This window comes from Chrysemys picta, chromosome 10 (genome assembly GCF_011386835.1).
Source record: "Chrysemys picta bellii isolate R12L10 chromosome 10, ASM1138683v2, whole genome shotgun sequence".
Lineage (NCBI taxonomy): Eukaryota > Metazoa > Chordata > Testudines > Emydidae > Chrysemys > Chrysemys picta.
Genome location: NC_088800.1, coordinates 59,671,533 through 59,696,093, shown reverse-complemented (window position 1 = coordinate 59,696,093; position 24,561 = coordinate 59,671,533). Strand labels below are relative to the sequence as shown.

The window sequence follows — 24,561 nt, the reverse complement described above, 5'->3', positions numbered from 1 at the left end:
CCTTATTCTGGACATCCTCAGGTCTTGTCAAATATATCATCTTTGCAAGATTGTTGTTGCCCTCCCTGAGTATCGGTGGTGGTGGCCATCTGAGGTGACAAATTTGAGAACAAGAACATCCAGTTTTGGTGAGAAAACATGGTTATGGGGATATCATTAACTGACAGCATGTCAGCTTCCCCATCATCATGAAGCGATGTTTTTAGCATTGAGAGTTTGGCACAATGTTTGGGGTATTTTTAAACTAAGCAACACATTCCAGGGAATGAGAGTTGTACTGCTGAGCCTCTATTTTATTTCCTGGCAATAGCACCAGCTGCCAGCAGGGAGCCATCTGTGATCCTGCATTTTCTTTGCATGCATAGTGAGCAGAACTGGTTGAAAGACTGGTGGCCTGGGCGACATGTTGCTAGTAGGCTCTCCCCCCAGCACCCAGTCAACTTTTGTATTTAGATCTAGATTGTCTATCCTAAAGGAGAACACTGTTCAGTTTGTGGTGTCCTTAGTCAGGAGAAGAAGGATTGTCCAGTGGTAAGGGCACTGGTCTGGGGCTTGAGACCCAGGTTCAATACATTAAAGACTGTAAGGTATTTCAGGTACTATGGTGGTGGGCATCATATAAGTACCTGAGAGAGACAGACAGAGGAATTCCTTGCTAAATTTCCACCTATCTGGTAGTCATTTTATTTTGCATTCTTAAAGCAGGCAACTCAGACACTTTGAAAAAGCTGCTTAGCTCACCAAAAGGCTGGTGGTGGCGAGTATTGAAAAGGGATGCTTGGATCTTCTGGTCAGAGAAATGCTTCTAGATTTCACCCAAAACATGTCAGGTCACTCCGTGGCTATTGGGGACCTCTTCTTGGCTATTGGGGACCTCTTCTGGGTGCATGTGGATACAAAAATATCCCAAAAGCAGGCACTGGCTTTTGGGATTCCCCAAGGGAATGCAGAGATGGGGCAGCATGTCCAGTCACTTCACCAGGACTAATCTTCTTTAAAACCCAGACCAAGCTTCTCCCTCTTGCTGAGTGTAGCTGCCATGCTATCTCCTCTCATGTTTATTTGTTTGAAAGCTTTATTTTCCCAATATGTAAATAGACCTTCATTGTCTCCACCTGATGACCACGATGATCAGAGAAGCAAACACATTCCTTTGTCTAGGGCAGACCTGTTCATCAACTCCACCTGACATGCCTGGTTTAAACACATTTTAGCCACAATTCTAGCACACATCCATAACTTTTAATACACACTGCACACATAAATCATACAAAAATATTAATGATCAGTGTTGTTCATTTTCCAGTGACATATTACATGACACCTTTTAGCTACAGATTGTAACCACAGTGAGTTGGGGTACACTGAATTGGTCAGGCCAGCTGAAACTCATTACCCAATACCAGTGAGCCCCTTGCCCTCTGGCGTTGAGATGCTCTTAGGGCCAGACCAATACAGAACAGAAGGGGTCACACAACATCATGTCTGAGTGGAGCAAAATATCACTGGTTGAGTCTTCACAGTAACTGCAGGTTGGGGATGTGTCGTGGGAGAAAGGATACGAAACCAGGAAGAGCCATTTAAAGCTTTCATATCTGGCTGAAAATCTTAGCTTAAGTAGTTTCTTCCTGTTTCTCTTATCAGAATTTAGAGTAACTGGTATCTCCATCATGTCACACTAGCCCACTTTCAGTCGAGGTGTGGTCTATTTTAGATGTAATATTAATATAAAATATTAAGATTTATGGAAAATTGAAGGAGCATGTGCATAATTTAAGAAAAACGCATACTGTAATAACATGACTTTCTGCCTCAGAGGTTGAAATATGATCATCCTCCACCTACAATCAGCATCCTTAATTATGTGCTCCCACACTCTCATACAACATTAGCATGATTTATGAGGCATGCATTTGTACAGCATCTATCACACAGTAAAAAGAACAGGAGTACTTGTGGCACCTTAGAGACTAACCAATTTATTAGAGCATAAGCTTTCGTGGGCTACTGCCCACTTCTTCGGATGCATCCGAAGAAGTGGGCAGTAGCCCACGAAAGCTTATGCTCTAATAAACTGGTTAGTCTCTAAGGTGCCACAAGAACTCCTGTTCTTTTTGCGGATACAGACTAACACGGCTGCTACTCTGAAACCTATCACACAGTGGGATCCTGATCTACAGGGTACCTCCACACACTTACAGAAATGCAAATAAACCAACAACTGGAGCGATTTGCATTGATTTTCATGCTCTTGTAACTATTTACAAAACATTTAGCCTTTAACATCTATTCTCACTGTAACAGTTCAGGGGACCTGCACCTGTATTCCCCCTCCATAGTCCACCATGGGCACACACTAGACTCCTGGCTTCTCAGCCATCCCCAATCTTGGATGAAGACCCATTCCCTTCTGACTGGGAATTTTCCAGGCTGCACAGTTCCCTGAATACATTGTATTATTACCAGCAAGACAGTTTACCTAGCCAAGCCAGCGTCTACATTTTGCTTTCTCTTCAGATGCAATAAATAGCATAATTGCCCACAGTTACAAGTTACTACATAGCTCTAAGTAAGTACATTTATTCTTAAAGCTGAAAGCATTACAAAGAAACCATGTTAAAAACAATAGAAGAACCTACATGCACACTAATAAGCATACAAGAGATCACACCAACCCCAACAAAGGCAGGAGTCAATCCTTCAAACCCCAGCAAGGGGCTTTTGTGTGATTACAGATTCATAATACCCTTAGCTCAGAACCACCATGGATACTTCAGTCTTCCCTTTATACAGTTTGACCTCTGATCTTTGGATTCCAGGGACAGGTAATTCATAGACAATAGTCCCTTCCTCAGGACCTAGTTTCAAAAAGTTCTATTTTTGCATAGCCAAGGTAGTGGTGGTGAATTTGCACTTATCTCCCCTTGATTTTTCCCAGGAATCCACGTCACACATATTGTCCCAAAAGACCATTCTTGTTTGCTACATTGTTCATGAGTCCTGTGATCATCAAGGCCCACAATAATAAATATCTTTTGCATTTAATACAATGGGCTTCAAAGATATTTAAACTTAATTCAGTACAGTTTTTCAAACATATTGCAGGAAATTGCCATATCTGTCAGAATGCCTATTAACTGAGAGGTTATACACAATAGAATACGATACTGCAATTTCCTCAACTTTCTAACTCTCTTTTCATTGTTTTTTTTTTTTTAAATCTCCTTATGTTTAATGGAGAACAAATACAAATGTGCATACAATATACTTGTATGGAGGATCAAAATTAAAATAAATGAAAGCTCTTTTTAAAAAAAGCAATTTGTAAATAAATTTTTACAGGTTTTAAAGTTAGTATTAGTGCATTATTGACTACCGAGAAAAAAGAATCAAGTACCACCAACTTACACCATTATAAGGATGATAGTGGCAGCTAAGGATCTCAGTTTTTATTTTGTTAGTTCCACACCATCTTTACATGTGGAAGGTCAAATTTTAAAGAAGTTGTGCATAGTCTGCTTTGACAAAATGAACTGTGTTTTTCTCAACTGACAAATGCCGAAGTATAGGTTCAATGGATATACAGACACACTTTGCTGGCAGTATGTAAATTGCAGCAAGGGAGATTTAAGGTTGGACATTAGGAAAAACTTCCTAACTGTCAGAGTGGTTAAGCACTAGAATAAACTACCTAGGGAGATTGTGGAATCTCCAATATTGGAGATTTTTAAGAGCAGATTAGACAAATACTGGTCAGGGATGATCTAGATAACACTTAGTCCTGCCTTGAGTGCAGGGAACTGGACTAGATGACCTCTCTTCCATTCCTATGGTTTGATAATTTAGTCCACGTCTCCTTTATCATGAAAAAATAGGGTGTCTTGATTTGCATTCCTACTGTAAGGCCTACCTCTTCAATTAACATATTTTTTCCCACTAAAATATAGAAAATAGCTACAATTTATCAGCCCAAATTCTAAATTTCAGAACAGAAACCATAGTTTGGATACCTAGTTGTAAGCATGTTAAAACTAACGGACAATGCATCCTGATCCACTAATAACCTGTTTCAGTTTCAACATTAATCTTAAAATTTCAATGGCAGCTGCATAAAAGATAAGAAAATTTTAAAATGAAGAATGCAGGTCTGAGGGGCGATAAGGTTAAACAACTTTTTTTTTATTCCATGAGGAGAAAGTGCATTCTTCAGAAAAATCAATATTACTGAACATGGAAACATCTCCAAAATAATAAATATATGGTTTTTTTTTAAAGAAAATCATCTGACTAGAGAATTATTTATTTTTGAATCCTCCTTTTACATTTTCATCAGAAGAACATGAGTGTCTGCCTAGGAAAAGTTACTTATGTCAACATTTTACTCACTAAAACAAAGAAAGCTTTTTATTTTATATACAAATACACATACTGCATCGAGTTGCAGCAATCAAGACACATTCCTGAAAAGATTTTAATGTATTATTTAAACTAAAAATAGTTTAGGACTAATTTTAGAAATTCTCTGACACTGGATTTTTGATGGAATCCCCAGTGAATACTAAATAAAAATGTATTATTTGTAAGTGAAAGAACTTTATTTCCAACACTACAATTCCAATAATCCCACATGTTCTTTATTCTGAGAGATAAATATCTTTCATACCCAACTTGCCTGGCTCAGTTCTAGTTTATCTGAAAATCATGCAAACTGCTTGAGACAAGAAGAAACAAGGAATAATTCATAATGAAGAGACCTTTCATTTAAAACAAACTCTTAAAACTGATAGACCTTTAAAAAAGAATAAAGGAAATTGGATTGGAGAAGATTAAAAATGAATTTCTGCTTGGGGCTATATTTAAAAAACCCTGAAATGATAACTACAGCATCTTATTATCATAAATTTGCAATAAAACAGGTTGGAAAATTTGGCCTGTCTTAGAAAGTTAAATAAGCAGCCTTGTTTTCAAGGGTGTCTGAGTGATTTATTTAAGTGCCTGGATTTAGGCATCCAACTTTATAACCAAAATTTTAAAATGTGGATGCTCACCTTCTGGTTCTAAAACTATGCATAAAGACACAAACTACATATTGCTGACTCGTTCTGGCTGGTTTATATTGTTAGCTCCATGCAGTGCCCATGAGACATAGAAAACTAGGAACTAAGACAGAGCATCTGCAGGAAAAGGACAGGAACAGAGAAGGTAGGGCAGAAAATTTAGGTTGAAGTTTATGTTTCATTATCTGAAATATTAAAAATGCAGGAAAACAAGAGTTCAGTCTGGACTATGCACCCGTGTGGTGAGAGTATACTGTGCTTGGAGTAGGATGGAAACTCCATCTGTTTACACAGCTCTTAGAACAGTGTCTTTACATACTGAAAATATATTAATCTGGCAATTTAGCATAGACGTCCTCCAAGATGATTAATCAACTGGTTAAATAATTAAAATAATGCATGTGACTCATCAATTAAACTATATTTAGTTGATCCAATTATGACTGTGCATAGAGATTGCCACGGAAAACTTGTGACCCTAGCAGTATAACAAAATTTTCAAAAGGATGACACACTGAAATTTACTCTTTCCTTCCATACAGCATCATTTTGCAATTTGAGAATGGGAGAGAAAATATTTATGATAAATTTTACAGGAGTTTTAAAGATACGGCGGCTGGCTGATATAAAGACAAGATGTGAACAGCAGAGTGTAAACAGAAATAAAAACTCCAGCAAACACTATTATTAATATTAAAATTTTATAAACAGTGACAATGAAATAATCTAGTACATTTAATTACTGTCTCCAAGATCTGGATCTCAATGACTGGTCACCTACATTTCCCGTATATGGACAGTGTGTAAGAGTGTATATTATTCTTCCAGAATAATGCAGAATGCCATGTTATCTGTATGTGCCAAACTCTCTTGGCCAGAATAGAAACTAGTGTTGAAATGAAGTAAGATGGAAGAACAATTTCAATTACAAATTCAAAGATGTATTCATAATGTGGGGCCCAGTTCAGCAAAGCACTTAAGAACATGCTTAGGCAATACTTTAGCTGCTCCGCTAAATAGGGACTGACAACCATATGCTTAAAGTTAAGTAAGGTAATACTAGTTTTCCCAAATGCATAAAAAAAGAGAAATACTATAATATTAACTTAAATATTAAAAGGCTGCTACACAATATTACTAAACATACTCTCTTCAGATTTGATTTTTTTTTTTCAAATTATTTAACTATGAACGTCTTTAAAAAAAACTACATGACAAGAACACACTGACATCTGCTGGCATTTTGTAAACACAGTTGGTTATATGATAAGGATTTAATACAGTCAGCATTTTTGCATAGCCTAATGCAGTAAACTGCAGCCATGGCTCAGCAAATTAATGTTGTCCATAATGCCAACCTGAATATGATAAAGAAAAGTAAGATTGTAAGCTTGCAAAGCCCTAGAGCGTGCATATCATCTGTAGCTGCAGACAGCCTGCGAAATTAAATGCTACATTTCCTCAGTATGTGATCTCTAAGATGTTGCAGGGAATTATGTTTGCTTAGTCTATGTAAAAATATTCAGTGACACTAGGCAAGTCATATTCTAAGAATTATTTCCCTTATTTTCCATGGCAAGCAATGATCTTAATCCAAACTTTATCCAATTCACAGTCTGTGGGCACAATTCTTGCAATCATCACTCTGGCAGAACTCAGTTAGAAAACTGTTGTTCCAGAGTACCAGCCAACAATTTAAAGGCACAGATTTTTCATATAAACACTGCAGAATTGGGCTACATATATACGTTTGTATATTTATGTGTGTAACATATACAGAGAACAGAATATATACAAATTGGTATGACCAGAGATTTCATACAGTACATAACATATACAGGGCTACATCTTCCTAGGGTGACCAGATAACAAGTGTGAAAAATCGGGACGGGTTTGAGGTAATGGGCGCCAATATAAAATAGCCGCAAAAATCAGGACATCTGGTCACCCTAGATGCTCCACTGGTGTAAATCTGCATCATCAATACAGTTGTATCAATTTAAACCAGCAGAGGATCTAGCCCATAATATTTCGCAATGAACATCTACTAATGCAACATTTCAATGTACAAAAGTCAGAAATTCAAAGTTATGGGTGCTACAACAGATGTAACTTGGCCTCTTTGTGAATATGTAATATTCTGTATTACTTCATGCACTTCTCAATTTATTGCTTAGAATGTGTGCTATGTACTCACTTAATGTGTGCTGTGGGAATCATAATTTAAGATTTCCTGCCTCATGTGTGTATTTTAATGCAAAATTATGCTTGAGAATTTAAACACAAAATAGGGGAAATATAAGGTACATTGTGCACACACACACTATGGTATAAATTTAATTGTAGAGTAGTACAAAGTATTACAACTTGGTCTCGGTGCATCTGTATGTGGTGAAAACCATAACTACATTTCTTAACTTTTGATCATTTATAAATCAACTGGCATCTGTAAAGATACATTCAGTATATTTGTAGTTAATTTTTACTTTCAGAAAAGTTAAAAAAACAGAATCAAATGCTGTGCTGCTCTGAAAAAGGCATTTTAGGAAGATAGCTAGGTAGAATTTAGGAATAAGAATTGTGTAAACTGATATGGAAAACAAGATCAAACTAGTGGTTCACCTAGTCCAGTATCCTCTCTCTAACCAGTAGCACATGCTTCAGAGGAGCATACACAAAATCCCATAGCAGACAATTATGAAATAACCTGACTGAAAGGAAAATCTTTTCCTATCCCCCTATTTAGTCGTTGACCTATGCCCTTAATCATGAGCGTTATATTCCTTTTAATAATTTTATTTTTCATCTCTCATATAAAAATGAAGATGTTCTAATTTATATAAAGCAACAGAGGGTCCTGTGGCACCTTTAAGACTAACAGAAGTATTGGAGCATAAGCTTTCGTGGGTGAATGCCCACTTCATCAGACGCAAGACTGATGAAGTGGGCATTCACCCACGAAAGCTTATGCTCCAATACTTCTGTTAGTCTTAAAGGTGCCACAGGACCCTCTGTTGCTTTATATAAATTCAGACTAACACGGCTACCCCTCTAATTTGGATTTATTCATATTTTCTTGATAGAGTACAACACACATTGATTTATTTTAATGCAGATTTTTACATGGCAGATGTTTGAGGAGGTACCACTCACTTGTTACTATAGCTCATTCTTTTTCTTAAAAAGGAAAAAAATCTTACTCCACCTTTCAGCATTACAAAACATGGGTCTGATACTCATTTGCACTAAAACCCGTCTGCACAACTTTGACTGTGTAAAGAAGCCTTTATGTGAATGAGAATCAGGCTCTGTTATTTTTGTTTGTTTGTTTCAGTAAAACAGGATACCTTTATGTGGCAAGCCAGAAAAAGCACCAACTACAGTGCAACGTAGTCCAATGCAAGACGATCAAAAGCTGTAACTCCCTAGTAAGCACTGTGAAACGAGTTTGTCATCTCAGTCCAGTCTGTAGTGGTGGTTGGGATGAGGTCACTCCAACTACCTTACCATTGACATCTAGTAAGCTGACAATTACATTTGAGGTGGCCAACTACTGCCTGGTCATGGACACAGATCCATCACCAACCCCCCATAAAACTGTTTCCTTCAGGTCAGGACTTAGATACATTGATACAGAAGTTTCCACTCATGTCTCCTACTGTGTGCTGCACAGCAGATTTAAAGCATTAGTTTTTAGTGCTAGAGATATCAGGCTTTTGTCAGTATTTGAGGGATGGAAAGTTTTTGTACTGTATTGTTTTTCTTGCTAACTGGTTATTTTTATGTAGCTGGAGTTTGCTGGTGTCTGGTATTTACTTTCACACATTACGGTTTTAAAACCTACCATGCATCTCTACAAATGTGGGTTTCCTAATGAATACAAAATAATCTATAATTTGAGAGATAAAACAAATGAACAACATGATATATAGGCAAATAATTGCAGTTAATATGTTCAGTATACGCAAAAACTACATATGACAGTACCATTCAGCAAAGATGCATGGATATTATTTCAGAAGTAAATTTTAACTATTGGTATCAAAAACACTGATTCTGTTCTTTCAACGTTTCCTTCCCATTCTGTCAATTCTAATAGACAGTTTAACAAATCATGGCTTCTCCAACTCAATCATTTTTTGTGTATAATACAGTTGTCAGGAATTATTTTGCAAGCAGCATTTCTTTTACCCTGTGTTTCTTTGTCCAGTCTGGTTTTTTTTCCCCAAAGTAATCTTCCATTGTGTTAATTTCCCCATACTACCACCACTGATGTCTATGCTCAAGAAAGTTAGGAGCCATATTCAAAGCCTTCTGTATTTTTGTGTCTTCAGTACAGTAGTCGTTTCATATCTCAAAATACTGAATGGCCTCATGCTAAACTTCCCCCACCCCCAATCTTTGCTGGACTGTAGCTTTAATATACCTAGATGGCTATGATATTAACAAAAATAAAACTACATTAATTGCTACTTTTAGCTCCGTAATCCCAGAAACATGGAGAAACAAATAGGAAAATCAGAGCTGACAAAAGGCCACATTTAGGAAATATACATACCACAATGGTTGACATGTCAACAAAAATCCAATGTTTTGCTCAGTATGGAACTTCCAAGTGGAAGTAATTCTGAATGGAAAACATAATCTAAAGTTAGCTCTATCAGTTTCACTATTCTTGAAAAAGGGGTAATTTTTGGAAAAAATCTGAGCTGGGAAGTCTTTTGCTTCTGTAGATAGTGGTGTGCATAGCTGACATAGCATACACGGTAGCCACATGCCTGAATTTAATAAGAGACTTCTTAGTATTAGAATACATTACTTGCACTTCCAAAGCACAAATCATCTAATTTTTAGGAAAATGTGACCTCACTGTAGACTCCCAGGAACCAAGAGGAAGATGTGTTAGACTCATGGTAAAAACTACTGATTCCTTTAATTGCAACACTAATAGTGTAGGCCTATTTATTTAAACATTTGACATTATTTTACTGTATGCTTTTATTCTTTTGTGCCATATCACATAAATCTCTTGTTGCTACATTAAACTTTATTAAAATGTATAAGGAAATGTTTATTAGAATCTATTACAGTACAAAACTTGTGCCTTATCCTGCAGAATTATTTTAACAGTAGGAACAATAAAAGTGGTTATTGATCATAATCAGTGTTTAGCATGCTACTCACGATGCATATTATGATGCCAGCCTATTTTTCATTACCTCCACAAAGAGAATGCTGCAGAACTTGTTGGGCCACTGATGTGCTATAAATACCTGCATATCAAAACAATGTCTAAGGATTTAGGGCCAGATTTTTAAAGGTATTTAGATGCCTAAATATGCAGAGAAGTGCCTAGTAAGATGTCAGTGGGGTTGAAGAAAAGGTGGGTTTAATTCAAATATTAATTAAAAAAAAGCATTACCACATTGACTACAAAAGCTTTGAGTTAACACATAGCAGGAAAGGAAAACAAGAACTTATGTACATTTACTATTGATAAAAAAAGTTTGAGACACAAACTCCAGCATTTGCTGAATATTGATGGATGCTCATAAGGAAAGAAAAGTCAGTAAATATTAACATAACTATAGTGCATGTTCACATTGGTACATTCAGAGAAATGCTGATTTGTCAGTTACCGTATTTTCCGGCGTATAAGACGACTGGGCGTATAAGACGACCCCCAACTTTTCCAGTTAAAATATAGAGTTTGGGATATACTCGCCGTATAAGACTACCCCTCTTCCAACGCACACCAAAAAAAATTTAAAAAAACATCAGATTTGATTTCAATATGTTAATTTTAATTCAAATGCTTATGACATGCAGGTACTTAGCAGGAAAACTGTCACTTATAAACATAAGGCTGTTTATCATCAAACATGTAAACATAAAACAGTGCAAGTGGATTAAACTTTTCCTAATTCACTCTAAAGCTGAAAGGAAGGATAAGACAATAAACCCATGGGAGCTGCCATGCTGTTTGTTTTCTAAGCTGTCAACCAAACTGGAACTGATGATGATAGGAGGAAGATAACAAACAAGAGAGAGAGAGCAAGTGCCGGGCAAGTCCCTGGCGAGTTAGCAACGCCCATCATAACTGCAAGCTACGGTATTTTTACAGGTTTTGCTGGCGTGACAGTTTCCCTTTAAAAGCCTTCAAAATCCTCCTGTTCGTCATCTGATATCATAAGTACATCAATGACATCTTGTGATACATTTGTAAGGCAGTCATCGTATGGATTGAATTCCGTATCAGATGATGTGGTCTCAGCTTTGGCTTCCTCTTCATCTTGCCACAAGTAGTCGTCCTCCATACCATCTAATGAATTTGATATGCCACACTTCTTGAAAGACTTGATTACTGTTTCTGCATCAATATCATTCCAGGCTTTTATGACAAACTTGCACAAAACATCCAACTGTGGAGCACGCATGTTTCCTCCTTTTGTGAATGACTTTTCCCCGCTAACCATCCATTCATTCCACTGTTCTTGAATGCGATCTTTAAATGGCTTGTTTAGGCACACATCCAGTGGCTGTACCAACGATGTCAATCCTGCAGGAATAACTGCCGCATCTGTGTTTAGTCTTGCAAGCATTTGCTTGGTGCTGGGAGTTAAATGAGCCCTGAACATATCCCACACCAGTAGACTACATTTTTGAATAAGTCCACCTGGTCGCCTGCTCCATACATTATCAAGCCATAGCTTTACCCCTTCTTCATCCATCCAGCCTTTTTCATTCACATGTACAAAACAACCAACAGGGAACTTGAATTTCGGCATTGTTTTTCTTTTAAAAATAATCATTGGTCTCAGTTTGGCGCCATCAGCTGTGCATCCTAGTACCACTGTAAAACTGGACTTCTCATGTCCTGTTGTTTTAATTAAAATTGTTTTTTCACCTTTTTGATGGACAGTTTTATTTCCAACCATATTAAAATTCATTGGAGTTTCATCCATATTTCCAATACTACTTAACGCATAGCCATGTTTAGTGCGCTGTTGTATTACGTATCGATGGAAACTATTTACTTTGCTATCAAGATCTGCAGGTAATTTTGGGGCAATTTTCATCTTTTGCCTCAGTACCATATTATGCCTTCCCATGAATCTAGTACACCAGGATACAGTGGCCTTAAATCTGTTGCTGTGATCTGGGTTAGATTTGGCCCACTGAAGTGCAAACAAATGTATTTTATTTCGTGTCACTACATAACCGTTTTGGCGATGCTCATTCACCATGTCTGCTACATGTTTTTCGAGTTCTGGCCAATGTGGAGTGCCTCTTCTTAATGCACACTTACCCCTTGGCATACTCTTTAATGCTTTTTCATTTGCTTTCCAGTCCCGAACCATCTTTTCTGTTACTCCATATTGTCTTGCAGCAGCGCAGTTATTATGTTCCATGGCAAAGTTTACAACTTTAAGTTTGAAACTGGCTTCATATTTCTTTCTTCTTGCTGGTGGAGCCATGATGGGGTTTTGACTGTTGGACATTTGTATACTGTACTGTATGTACTGGTGCTATACTGTATGAACAGGTACAGATACTGGTGCTGTACTGTATGTGGTACCCAGTATACAACAACCAGCCAATCACGGCAAGCGATGTACCTTACCAGCGATTGGCTGGTTGTTGTATACAAAGCCTGCTTGGATTGGTCAGCTCTCCCTGCCTGCCCAGCCCTCCCTGTCTCCAAGACTATCAGAGCAGTAGCGCAAACACGCCTCTTTCACCCGTCTGTCCCGCCCTTGTATCCTATTACCTCCTTCTCTGCCTCTCAGATCTTGCACATGCGCGCCTGCGCCGCTTCACTGCAGTCCTCAGGAGCGAGATCTGAGAGGCAGAGAAGGAGGTACGGTAATAGGATACAAGGGCGGGCCAGACGGGTGAAAGAGGCGTGTTTTTCTGGGCACAGCGCCGCTCTATCTCTTTTTTCCATACCCCGGGCGTCCCGGACGCCTGCAGCTTGCTCTGCCCTTCACTTACACCTTCCCGGTGAGGCGCCCCCTCACCTCGTCATCGGGCGGGGATGCGGCCGCGGCCATTTTTGAGCTCCCCCCACCATATGCGGCGACCGCAGATTCTCCAGTCCGGCTCGGAAGTTTCAGCACCCGCCCTATAAGATGACACCCGGCGTATAAGACGACCCCCCGACTTTTGAGAAGATTTTCCTGGGTTAAAAAGTAGTCTTATACGCCAGAAAATACAGTAATTTATTGAAAGTGACAGATTGTAACAGGAGGAGTGAAAGATGGTCTTCTAAATATCAAAGCCCACATGACTTTACCACTAGCTTTATACAAAACAATGTGATCCACTTGCTCATTGTAGTGCCTAGAGCTTTATTTATTTTAACACTCAATGATTCACTTCACACAACTCAACTAAATCCTGATGTTGCTCCAACTGGCAATGGAATTATAATTATTATTGATTTATCTGGGAGTAGGATGGGGATGAATTCTTCAGAATACTCCCACTTCCGATGAAATACTTACAAATTTGTTACAGCCAGTGATTCAGTACCAAGATAAAAAAATCACTGTACAATTAATAAAGAAAACATTTTGAAACACAAATGTTGAAAGCACAGCAAGGATTTGAAAGTTAAAGGTATCACATAGGAGTCTTCAACTGGAGTAAAGTAAATAACCAAACCAATAATCTATGTGTGAAAGGAGGACATTCACAACCAGGGCCGGATTAAGGCAGGGGCTTTAGGGACTGCAGCCCAGGGCCCCGGTTCAAGGGGGGCCCTGCAAAAATAAATCATAGGCAGCAATCTCCAACTCCGGGCTGCTAAATGTCCCGCAGTGCAGCAGGGCACTCAGGCAGGCTGCCTCCATGCCGTGGCCACATGCCGCTCCCAGAAGTGGCTGGCTGCTAACATGTCTCTGCGGCTCCTGGCAGAGGGGGTGGCACCTCCATGCACTACCCCAGCCCCCAGCACCATCCCCACAGCTCCCATTGGCTGGGGACGGCACTTGCAGGCATGGGCATTGCATGGAGACATGCTATCCCCCTCGTCCCAGGGGCCACAGAGGTGTGCTAGCAGCTAGCTGCTTCCAGGAGCAGCGTGGGGCCACGGCATGCAGGCAGCTTGCCTGAGCCCTGCTGCACCACGGGCCAGGAGCCGCCTGTGGTAAGTGCCTCCCAGCTGGAGCCTACACCTTTTGCATATGTGCATTGTAATGTCTTTGCATGTGAAATAATTCTTCCACACACACTCCCCTAGATACCTGAAAACAATTACTAAAATCATACATCTGAAGTCTGAAATTCTAATTCTAAAAAATGACTGTACTAAATACTATTGGAATAACAACAGTATTTTTTACACTCATAGCAAAACAACTATTTCAGAATTTGTGAATATTATTTATTTGTTTTCAAAGTTATTCCTGAACTTGTATTTTGAATGTTAAGCTTCAACATTGAGCTAAGTAAAGTGTTACATCTTAGAGTCTGAGTGCGGGGGACACCTCACCCCTCCCACAATAAACATTTAGACACTACATTATGGAAACCTGCAAGAAAAACCAAATTCTTATGGAGATATTCACACTGGCTTCTGTTCTGCAGGAGGCAGATCATCTATTTGGGCCAGAGTTGAAATAAGGGTTAACAACATTAAGTGCTGACAGACCCATAACTGCTGTAATAATGCTCATATCTCTTGCAATAGGTTGTATCCTTCATGTCCACTGTCACAGGGCACATCACTCACCACTGGACTGGGGCCTCCTCCTGGTCACTCTGGGGATTAGCTTGAGGTCAACATCCCGCCGACTGTCTGTACATCGTCACTCCATCCCTGATGCTACCTACAGCCCCCCTCTTAGCTGCCGGCACCGCAGCATCTTCTCCATGACTTAGCCCTCCAGCTGTGTCACCAGCTGTGTTCCCCCCTTCCGGAGGTTAGTGTCTTAGGCTAATAATCATGCCATTTCCCCAGCATCAAATGGGGGAGACCTGGGCCCGCCCACTATTCTGGGTCCCAGCCCAGGTACCCTGTGGATAGCAGCCTCCTGCCATGCCTCTAGTTCTTCTCACCGCTGCTACGATCCCCTGGGCCACTTCCTCATGGCCCCAGCACCTTCTTCACCCTCACTACAGGGCATTAAGCTGCTCAGTCCCTGGAAGCAACCAGGACCTCTCTCTCTTGCTCCCATGGTCCCTGCCATCAACTGATCTGTCCATGGTGCTAGTTTTTCTTTAGCCTGCTACGGCAGGGGTGGGCAAACTACTGTATGGCTTGGGGGTCACGTCCGGCCCTCCAGATGTTTTAATCTGGCCCTCAAGCTCCCGCCGGGGACCAGGGTCCAGGGCTTGCCCTGCTCTGGCACTCCAACTGGGGAGCAGTGTCGGGGCTTGGCCCCGCCCTGCGCATGTCAGCTCCCAGAAGCAGTGGCATATCCCCCCCTCCGACTCCTATGCATAGGGGCAACCAGGGGGCTCCACATGTTGCCCGTGGCCCCCACAGCTCTCGTTGGCCAGGAACCGTGGCCAATAGGAGTTGCAGGGGCAGCGCCTGCAGATGGGGCAACGCTCAGAGAAGCCTGGCCGTGCCTCCATGTAGGAGGCAGAGAGGGACATGCCACTGCTTCTGGGAGCTGCTTAAGGTAAGCACTGCCTAGAGGCTGCATCCCTGCCCCCCTTTCTGGCCCCATGCCCCTGCCCCAGCCCTGATCACTCTCCTGCCCTCTAAACTCCTCAGTTCCAGACCAGAGCACCCTCCTGCACCTCCAACCCCTCATCCCCAGCCCCACCCCAGAGCCTGCAACCCCAGCCAGAGCCCTCACCCCCCCCCCCCCATTGCACCCCAATCCTCTGCCCCAGCCCAGAGCCCACTCTTGTACCCTGAACTCATTTCTGGCCCCACCCCAGAACCTGCACTCCCAGCCAGAGCCCACAACCCCTCCCACATCCCAACCCCCAATTTTGTGATCATTCATGGCCCACCATACAATTTCCATACCCAGAGGTGGCCAAAAATTTTGGGCCAAAAATTTTGTCCACCCCTGTGCTAGAGACACAGTCCTCACCCGTTGGGCTCTCAGCAGTGACTGACCTCTGCTCTGCCCTGCAGCTCCTTTTATGTGAGCCTGTTGGACCAATCATGGCTGCTCCTTGCAGCCTCTCTCTGACTGGCTGCGCCTCTCGCAGCCTCTCTGGGCCACTCAGAGGACTCACCTCCCCTGCTTTCTGCTGAGATTAACCCTTTCTACACCTGTGTGGGGTCAACTCCCTATCACATCCACATAATAGCTATTGATCAATGCATTTTAAACAAACAATAATATACATTTTTGTGTATTGCTGTGCCATGTTCTGGGGTGAATCCAGACCAATGAAGGATTGTCTTGAAACCTTGGGTGCCTGAAAATGCCTTGCTGTTGTAGCTCCCAACCTGGGGTACTCACAAACAGCATGCAGGTAACACCAAGTGTCTATGCATAGTTGCAGTCCTGGTCCACCAAGTCTGACCCCAGCAGCCTATCCGCAACACCAGCCACACACTGGCTTCCACCAGCCTGGGTTACTACTTACAGGGTAACCCCAATACACTCCCAGTCCCAAATTTTGCCCGAAACATGCGTTCTGCACTGTCCAGCACTCTTCTAGACAGTTCAGATATTATAGGTCCATTGCCCCCGTAAGGGGTCAATATCCAACTGCCTGTTACTTTACCTGCAGTTACCAAACAGTTCAGTTTAAACACAACACTGGAATAGTTTTGATTAAAAAAAAAATCTAAACAAGTTTATTTAACTACCAAGAAATGTATTTTAAGTGAATACAAAGTGAGTGTATTGCAAATCTCATAATACACTTGTACCAATTTGATTTTGTCTGTTTGTGTTTGTTTTTTGCAGAACTTGAGTGATGCTGTTAAATGGCTAACATTTTTCTATTTATGTTTCCTCTTCTGTAAGCTACTGCATCTCAAAAGATGAATTAGGCTAAAGAAACCAAGAGTGACTGCTATAGATAACATTATTCCAGTCTTATTGCCAGAGGCAGGTCAAGTTGGTTTGAGTGACCACATGGTTATTTACTGTTTATGACTATGGAGATAAACTGCTGCTTCAAGTCACAGGAGGTGTTATCAAGAATCAAGAGGTTGGAAAGATAGCAGAGAGGAGCAAAATAACCTTAGAGCAAAAGGTATTGTGACAGTTAAAAAAAATGTCTCCTATTTATATTAGCATCTACCTTTGCAAGAAATATCTCTATATCCAGAAAATTGCATCACATCCAAATTCACCATTATAGAACGCTGGGGGCAGCACACCTTCCAACACATATTTATAGTATACATTTTAGGAAACAATGGCATACACAGCAAACATACTGCACATGGTAAATTAGTTTCAGAACAACACACCGTTTGTACAACATAATTTGATATGAAATTTCAAACCCAGATACTCTTATCCAAAAGGATTATGGATTTTTTTCTACACTTGCACACTCAGTCAAAGTAATTGAGCACAGGCATTGTGGCTGTTTTAGTTTGGCAAATATTTCCCATCAAAAACCTCCACGGAAATCCTCACCCACATATTTTCACATGCAAAGACTTTCCAAAAAAAAACATACATGGGGGGGGGGTTGAAATTTTCCATCTTGAATCTGAAACCAGAGCTGAATATTCTAGGGTAAACTGAGCAAAATCCACTGAACTATTTTTGAATAAGAAGAGAATGAAAAATAACTAATGTTTGAAATATGTCATTTGAAATGTGTCATGAGATTTCTCAATGTGAGATATCACACCTCATTTTACAAAAATATATTTTGATTTAATAAAGAGAAAAACATTCTGAAAACTGGATAATGAACATGCCCAATGTATCCATACACTGTTAAATACCTAACTTTTGTGTGTGTTTCCTCTTTTGTAAACTACTGGATACCAAAATAAAGATTAGGATGGTGATCAATTGTCTCCATCTCCACTAAAGGTAGGAGAAGATATAATGGGCTTAATCTGTAAGAAGGGAGATTCAGTTTTGATATCAGGAAAAACTTTCTAATTATAAGAGTAAGTAAATTCTGGAATAAGCTTCCAGGGGAGGTTGTGGAATCTCTGCCATTGGAGGCTTTTAAGATGAGGCTGGACAAACACCTGTCAGGAATAGTCTAGGTATACTTGGTCCTGCCTCAGCACAGGGGGTTGGACTTCATCTCTCAAGGTCCCTTCAAGCCCTACATTTCTATGATTTTTATATATATACATTTGTATGTGTGTCAGGAGTTGTGCACTAGAGAATAGGTACAAAGGATATGCATTGTGCAGCTTGAGAAGTTTGCATTTGTTGAAAGTTGGCCTCAACCGGCAACTTCTGGCCCACTAGTCAGCCTTCTTGTTGTACCTCCACCATTCTCAAATACAGTTTATTTTTATTTAAAAAAAAAATTGAAAATTATTCAAACTGCAAAAAACAAAAACACGGCAATGATGCTCAGATCTCACATCAACTGACTTAGGCTCACGTTACAGGGCTAAAAATAGTAATGTAGCTGTTCCCGTTTGGGCTGGAACCCAGGCTCCGAGACCCAGCAAGCAGGGAGGGTCTAAGAGCCTGCTCTCCACCCTGAGCCAGAATGTCAACACTACTATCTTTAGCTCCGTAGCACGAGCCTGAGTCAGTTGAACTGGGTTCCAAGACTCGCTGCCGCAGGGTTTTTTGCACAGTGTACATGTATCCTAAGACCTTCAAATCATGTTATGAGGGGAATATGTAGATACAGTCAAACACCAACTTAGCATGGAGTACTAATACCCTCTTCCTACTACTCCCTATTATATCTAAAATGAACTGATTTACTAGTCTTATTAATGGGCACTAGCTGGTCTTGACCAACTAAAAAAAGAAATATTTTGTTTACTCCTTCCCCATCTTACCCCCTGCCCCACAAAAACATACACACAGGAAGACAGATACAAGCCTATTCCCACCCAACACCTTAAATTAATGCAAAATGCTATGGTAGCACAGTTAAGCACTAAAATGTCAGTCAATTTGATAGTTTAGTGTGAATGCACATCTTTAACTCTGCACCTTTGAACATATGCATTTCAATACAATATTGCTATTTGGGATCAAAGGTTATTTTAGGCACACATGTGTATCCAAAGTTCCAAAAATGTTACATATTAGGCTATTTCTCAAAAACAGTAATATCACATAACTTAAGACTGTATTGTAAACCATAAAAATGGAGCAGAGTTTCGTTTTAATGAACACAGGGGGTAGAGTTAAGGCTATGTCTTCAAAGTTATCATATTTGCTAACTTGTATGCTTATCTGTAAAAAAAATATGGTATTAACAGATTTTTCCATGATATAACCAAATTGTTTTAAAACAAGTATTTCATAAACTCTCAGGTATCCTTTGAATAGTCATTGGAATGTCACAAACTCTTACTTCTGATAGGCTTCTATACAGTTCTCTTTTAAATAAATTAAGGGAACTGTAGCTTAAGTGAAAGATATTTAATTAAACTTGCAAAAATCCAAATTTTGAAGTATGACAGGCATTTTCTTTTTGTGGTTGATGTTGTCAGCTATCTAACTTAAGTCCAAACTGTGTATCACAGGCAACCATTTCTGTGTCTCCTTCAGAATCTTTATATGTGATTCAGACTCCATGCATCTGAAGAAGTGGGTATTTTACCCATGAAAGCTTATGCTCAAATAAATCTGTCTTTAAGGTGCCACCGGACTCCTCCTTGTTTTTTTGGATACAGACTAACACGGCTACCCCTCTGATACTTAGTACTCCTGTTATGCACCACGCTGAAATCCCAGTATCCCAAAAGTATTTTCCTGTGTCAAATACAATTTCCTTTTGGAATACATTCATTATTGAACACATCAACTTAATAGATACAAATACAATGGTCTTATTTACATTAAGTTGTAATTTTGCACATATTCAAAATAGGAAGACAGTACTATGATCAAGAGGGGAAGGGGAAGACTAGGGAAAACCATTAACTAAACCATACTGAAATTGAAAACCATGCATACTGAAATTGTTTTAAAAATACATATTCTAAAAAAATAAGATTATCCTTGTTATTAAGATTATTATTAGGGAAAGTCAAGTTGATTTTTTTTAAATTGAACTAATTTCAATTAATTCAAATTCCTGATAGAACATCCCTTAAACAATAAGTTGAGAATTAAAAAGGAAAGCAACCAAATACCTCCCCAATAATTTCTTAGGGAAACAGAAGTGTTTTTTCCTGCTCTCTGGTATTGTTCATATATGGCCTGATAAAGCTCCCCTGGATTCAGTAGTGTGGTGAGATTGACTTCAGTAGTCTCAGGACCAAGCTTATATAGAATTATACCACCCAAAATACTAACTCACAATCCTCTTCTCATTTTTCTCTCATTGTGCACACACCTTCAGTTTCAGCTTCAATGATGCTACTGGTAAACATCGTATTTCAGGGACAGGAGGAAAAGCATGCATATGAACTCTCTTTGTAGTACTGCATGGGAGTGAAGTCATCCTATGGCAGAAAGTACAAGTGGCAACCAACTGAACAGTGAAACTATCCACACACACAGTAAATAGAATGAAAATGAGAAAAATATTCTTCCCTTGATAAACTTCTTTCAGCTATAGTAATATTAGTGGTTAATTGCAACTACAGTAGGTACTAAATTTTCAGACAAACATGGTTCTCTGGTTAACTGTGTCCCTTTAAGGTATTCTGCCTTTCATAATTATCAGTCATTTCTTTCTCTCCTGACCCAGGATGAAGGCCTGCATTTTACAACTGAATCCACACAGGCAGACCCTGGTCAATGCCCAGTGCCCCCACTGAAGTCAGTTAAGTTCCTCAAGCAAGGGTCTGCACACACTGATCAGCACCAGCGCCTGAGAGAACAGGTGGAGACTCACTGAAATATAAGAGGACAGAAAATGTAGCGCAAAAGAAAACAGACTATTTAATTCATACTTGGGAATTTAGTACTGCAGGAGGTCACCATGCAAAATACTGTGGCTGGATTTGAAAATCGGCTGCATCGTTTAAAGGCTAAAGCATGATGTATTAGTTACTGTTAATTATTTCTCCAAGTTTAGCCCTTTTATCTTTCCCTGGTTTGGACAAACTAACCTTTCCCAGCAGTAGTGGTTCCTGAACAACTCATTTGGGCTATGATTCTTCTAGAGTGAAATTTACCTGTGCAGAGGGCCAGAACAAGGCTGATACTCCAGTTAAATCCCACTTAAGCCTTATTTTCATGTATGATTCACCAAGATGAATGTGAATAATTTCCCCACTATTAGCCCAGTTGCAACCACAAGTAACATTCATAATTGTGCTAAGGAAGGGCTCAATCCTTCAAGCCATTCAGATGTTGGACTCCTAACGTCATTGGGAGTGTCATACATGAAGAGCTTGCAGGATCAGAGTCTACAGTAATATGCAAATGGAGCCAGTCTGGTGTAACTGAAATTACATCGGGGTGGATTTACTCAACTTTTTTTATGTCTTGAATCGGAAGATTGACTGCACGTGAAGATCAAAAATGTGTTCCCAGTCATACACATGCACACTGCTACCAACATCACCACAATCCTCAGCCTCTGACTGCAACACTGCCCAAATACCAGGCTTCCTTAGGAAGGATGGGGTTGCTGCAACAGGATCATTAGCTAAGGGGCAGTCCCTGACTGGATGGATCAATGGTCTCATCTACTGTGTCAAATTTTAAGTTCCCACATTTAGAGAGAAGCATGAATATTTACTGGAACGCCTATTCAGTTCACATGTGCACTTACTGCCAGGCCAGTGTTTGCTGGCAACAATGGGAAAACTCAAAGATATACAGTGATGTGTCTTTATTTCCCCCCAAATAAATAAGTGCCGAGTAACATGCACTAGCAATCAGCAATGTATGCTGTATACAAATCACAAACAGATCGACACCATGCCACATACTTTTGCAGTGAAAATAAGTCCATTTGAAAATATCTACTTATAGTGTATTAAAAAAAACAGTCCTCCATCTACAAAGTTGTACATATTTTCACCTTTCTTTGAGTCAGTCTTATAATCCCCACTGCACCTTAACATATCTACCAACACCAGGTTTAAATTGTGGAAATCCCAGGCTTCCTCTAAAGCTAATCTGAAGAAAAGGCTTTAGCAATAAACCTTCTCAAGATGGTGTATGAACTTCTCTGGTGATCAGTTGAACCGAGCAGATTCTTTTTGATCTTCTTGGTTTATTTAACAGGTTGTTTGTTTGTTTTAAATGAAAAAGGACACTTGTAAATTGATATTCACCTTTTCTACCACATTAAGCATAAATCTGTGTCTACTGTGTTGTACTTTAAAGAAAGCTACACCCAGTATGTACAAAGGAAATGGTTTACATTATAAATGTGTACACCAAATCCCTTTAGGGCTGTGTTCCTAATCTGGGGAAGGCACTAAACTCCCCCAGGGGAGAAGTAGGCACAGAAAGACCTTTGAAGTGTGAAGCTCCTAGCCTCTTCTCCCCAAGTGGTATTACAAAGCAATACTCACTGTAGCACTGCCTGCTGCTTCTGGTAGCAGTGTTGTGTACTAGGTAGCTGGGGAAGGGACAAAAAAAGATGTGGCTGGCAGCAATGGCAATAGCTGTGGGCTCTGACAGGAAATGGAGAATCCTTGTCAGGCTGAAGGAGAGACAAGAGGGCCAGTAACGGAGGGGAAGGGAAACAGTCTGTGGAGAACAAGGGATGGAACAGCGGCAAGAAACAAGTGGGGAAATGGGATAGAGAAAACAGAAAAGGACAGAGGAGAGAAGGGAATGGACAGGGCACAAGTTAGAAATGCCACTGTGTTGGGCCATGATGCATGGAGATGAGGATCTCCAAAACAACATCAGCAGCCACTGCTTTAGTGCTTTCCCCAGGAGGTAACCTCACTACTTTCCAGTTTGAGTTAGTGCAGGTCAATACAAAATTAAATATACATACTGTGGTGCAGCTCCTCAGCTGCTGTGAATTATCATAGGTCCTTTACTGGAGCTATAACCATTTACACCAGCTGAGGATCTACCCCTGTATTTCTACATTTGCACTCTTTGCTAGAAGTACATATTTTATGAATCCAAGAATTAGTGAATTCAGTCTGCTCAGTGACACCTGACTTCTGCAAGTATTTCTGGTACTTAAGGATACCTGCTTCTGAAAACAAAAATGTCCCCATTACCAAGTGACCGCAAGTGCCATGGTTACAAGCATTATCAAAATTATCAACATATTGTGAATTTGACCACAGAACTTGTCAGCTGTATTGTTGCTAACAAGTTAAATTTTAGCTTAAAAAGGAATGCAAGGTGCATAAATACAGCCCTCATTTCAGAAAATACCAAAACCCCTTGTCAGATGTATTTAGCAGAATAAATAAATTTTAAAGGAAACTTGTTATCCAGCCTTTGAATCCTGTACAAGACACTGTCTTCAGCTAGACATCTGACTGGGACTGTAATTAGAAACACTAAATATAAAAGTGTATCCCAAGAAATCAGTACTTCAAATCATCCAAGTAAAGGGAAATATTAAATAAACGTAGAAATACCATAATTTGAGCTGTCCTAATTTGTTTGCCATAGTTCTAATTAAAGGGCTCTCTTCTGTGATCTAATACACTTTGCTAAAGTTAAATTCAGTGTCTTATGAGAAGCATACACTGAAAATGTTTCTACATAACCTTTGCAATACACTTTCACAGCTCCTTAATGGACCATATTTCCAAACCTGCAAAATCATATTTATTTTATGAAAACAAGAGCATCTTCACTTTAGATTGTGAGTTAATTATTATGGGATAATATATTTAGGAAGCATGGTGCTTTAAAACTCTTTCCAGACATACACTGGTATTATCAGTCTTTATTACCAAAACAACAAATCTTGTTCTTGCTTTTAAATATAGTACAAAAATTGTTTACCCTTTGTTACACCTAAATAATGTAAATAACATTAAATATCTTCCATTCCTGTAGCTGTACACCAGGGCAAGATTTAAAAAGAAAAGTCTTCAGTTCTCAGGACATTGTCCTCTATGTCTATTACATTTTATAACTCAATTTACCTTGAATGAGCAGTTTTTGTTACAGTTTAAATTAGTCATCACTAAATTGCTGCTTCTTAATAAGATTCTAATGACATACTTTGCCATATTCATAAACTGGACCAGTTAAATGACAAGTTGCAGGCTTTCACAAAATCTTTTGCACTTCACAAATTTGAATCATTTGGAAGAATCAGACTTTAAATCAGTAATTCATTTCAAAGGAGATTTGAGGATTTTTGCATTTTTTGAACTGTCATAGGTTCAGTGCCCGAAGCTTCCCTTCACTGTAATATTGTCTGATATTTTTCATAAGAAAAGCTAGCTGTAGTCACACCACTTTTGCTCAGCTCCCCTGTAACTACAGCTAGAAGCTAGGTAAACATTAGCATGCATTTA

At 39.7% G+C, this 24,561-nt stretch overlaps 1 protein-coding gene across 33 annotated transcripts in view; it reads right to left on the bottom strand.

Annotated features, from left to right (window-relative positions):
* RBFOX1 (RNA binding fox-1 homolog 1) overlaps nt 1–24,561 on the bottom strand; it is a 2,478,424-nt gene that overhangs the window by 1,530,964 nt on the left and 922,899 nt on the right. The window lies entirely within an intron of this gene.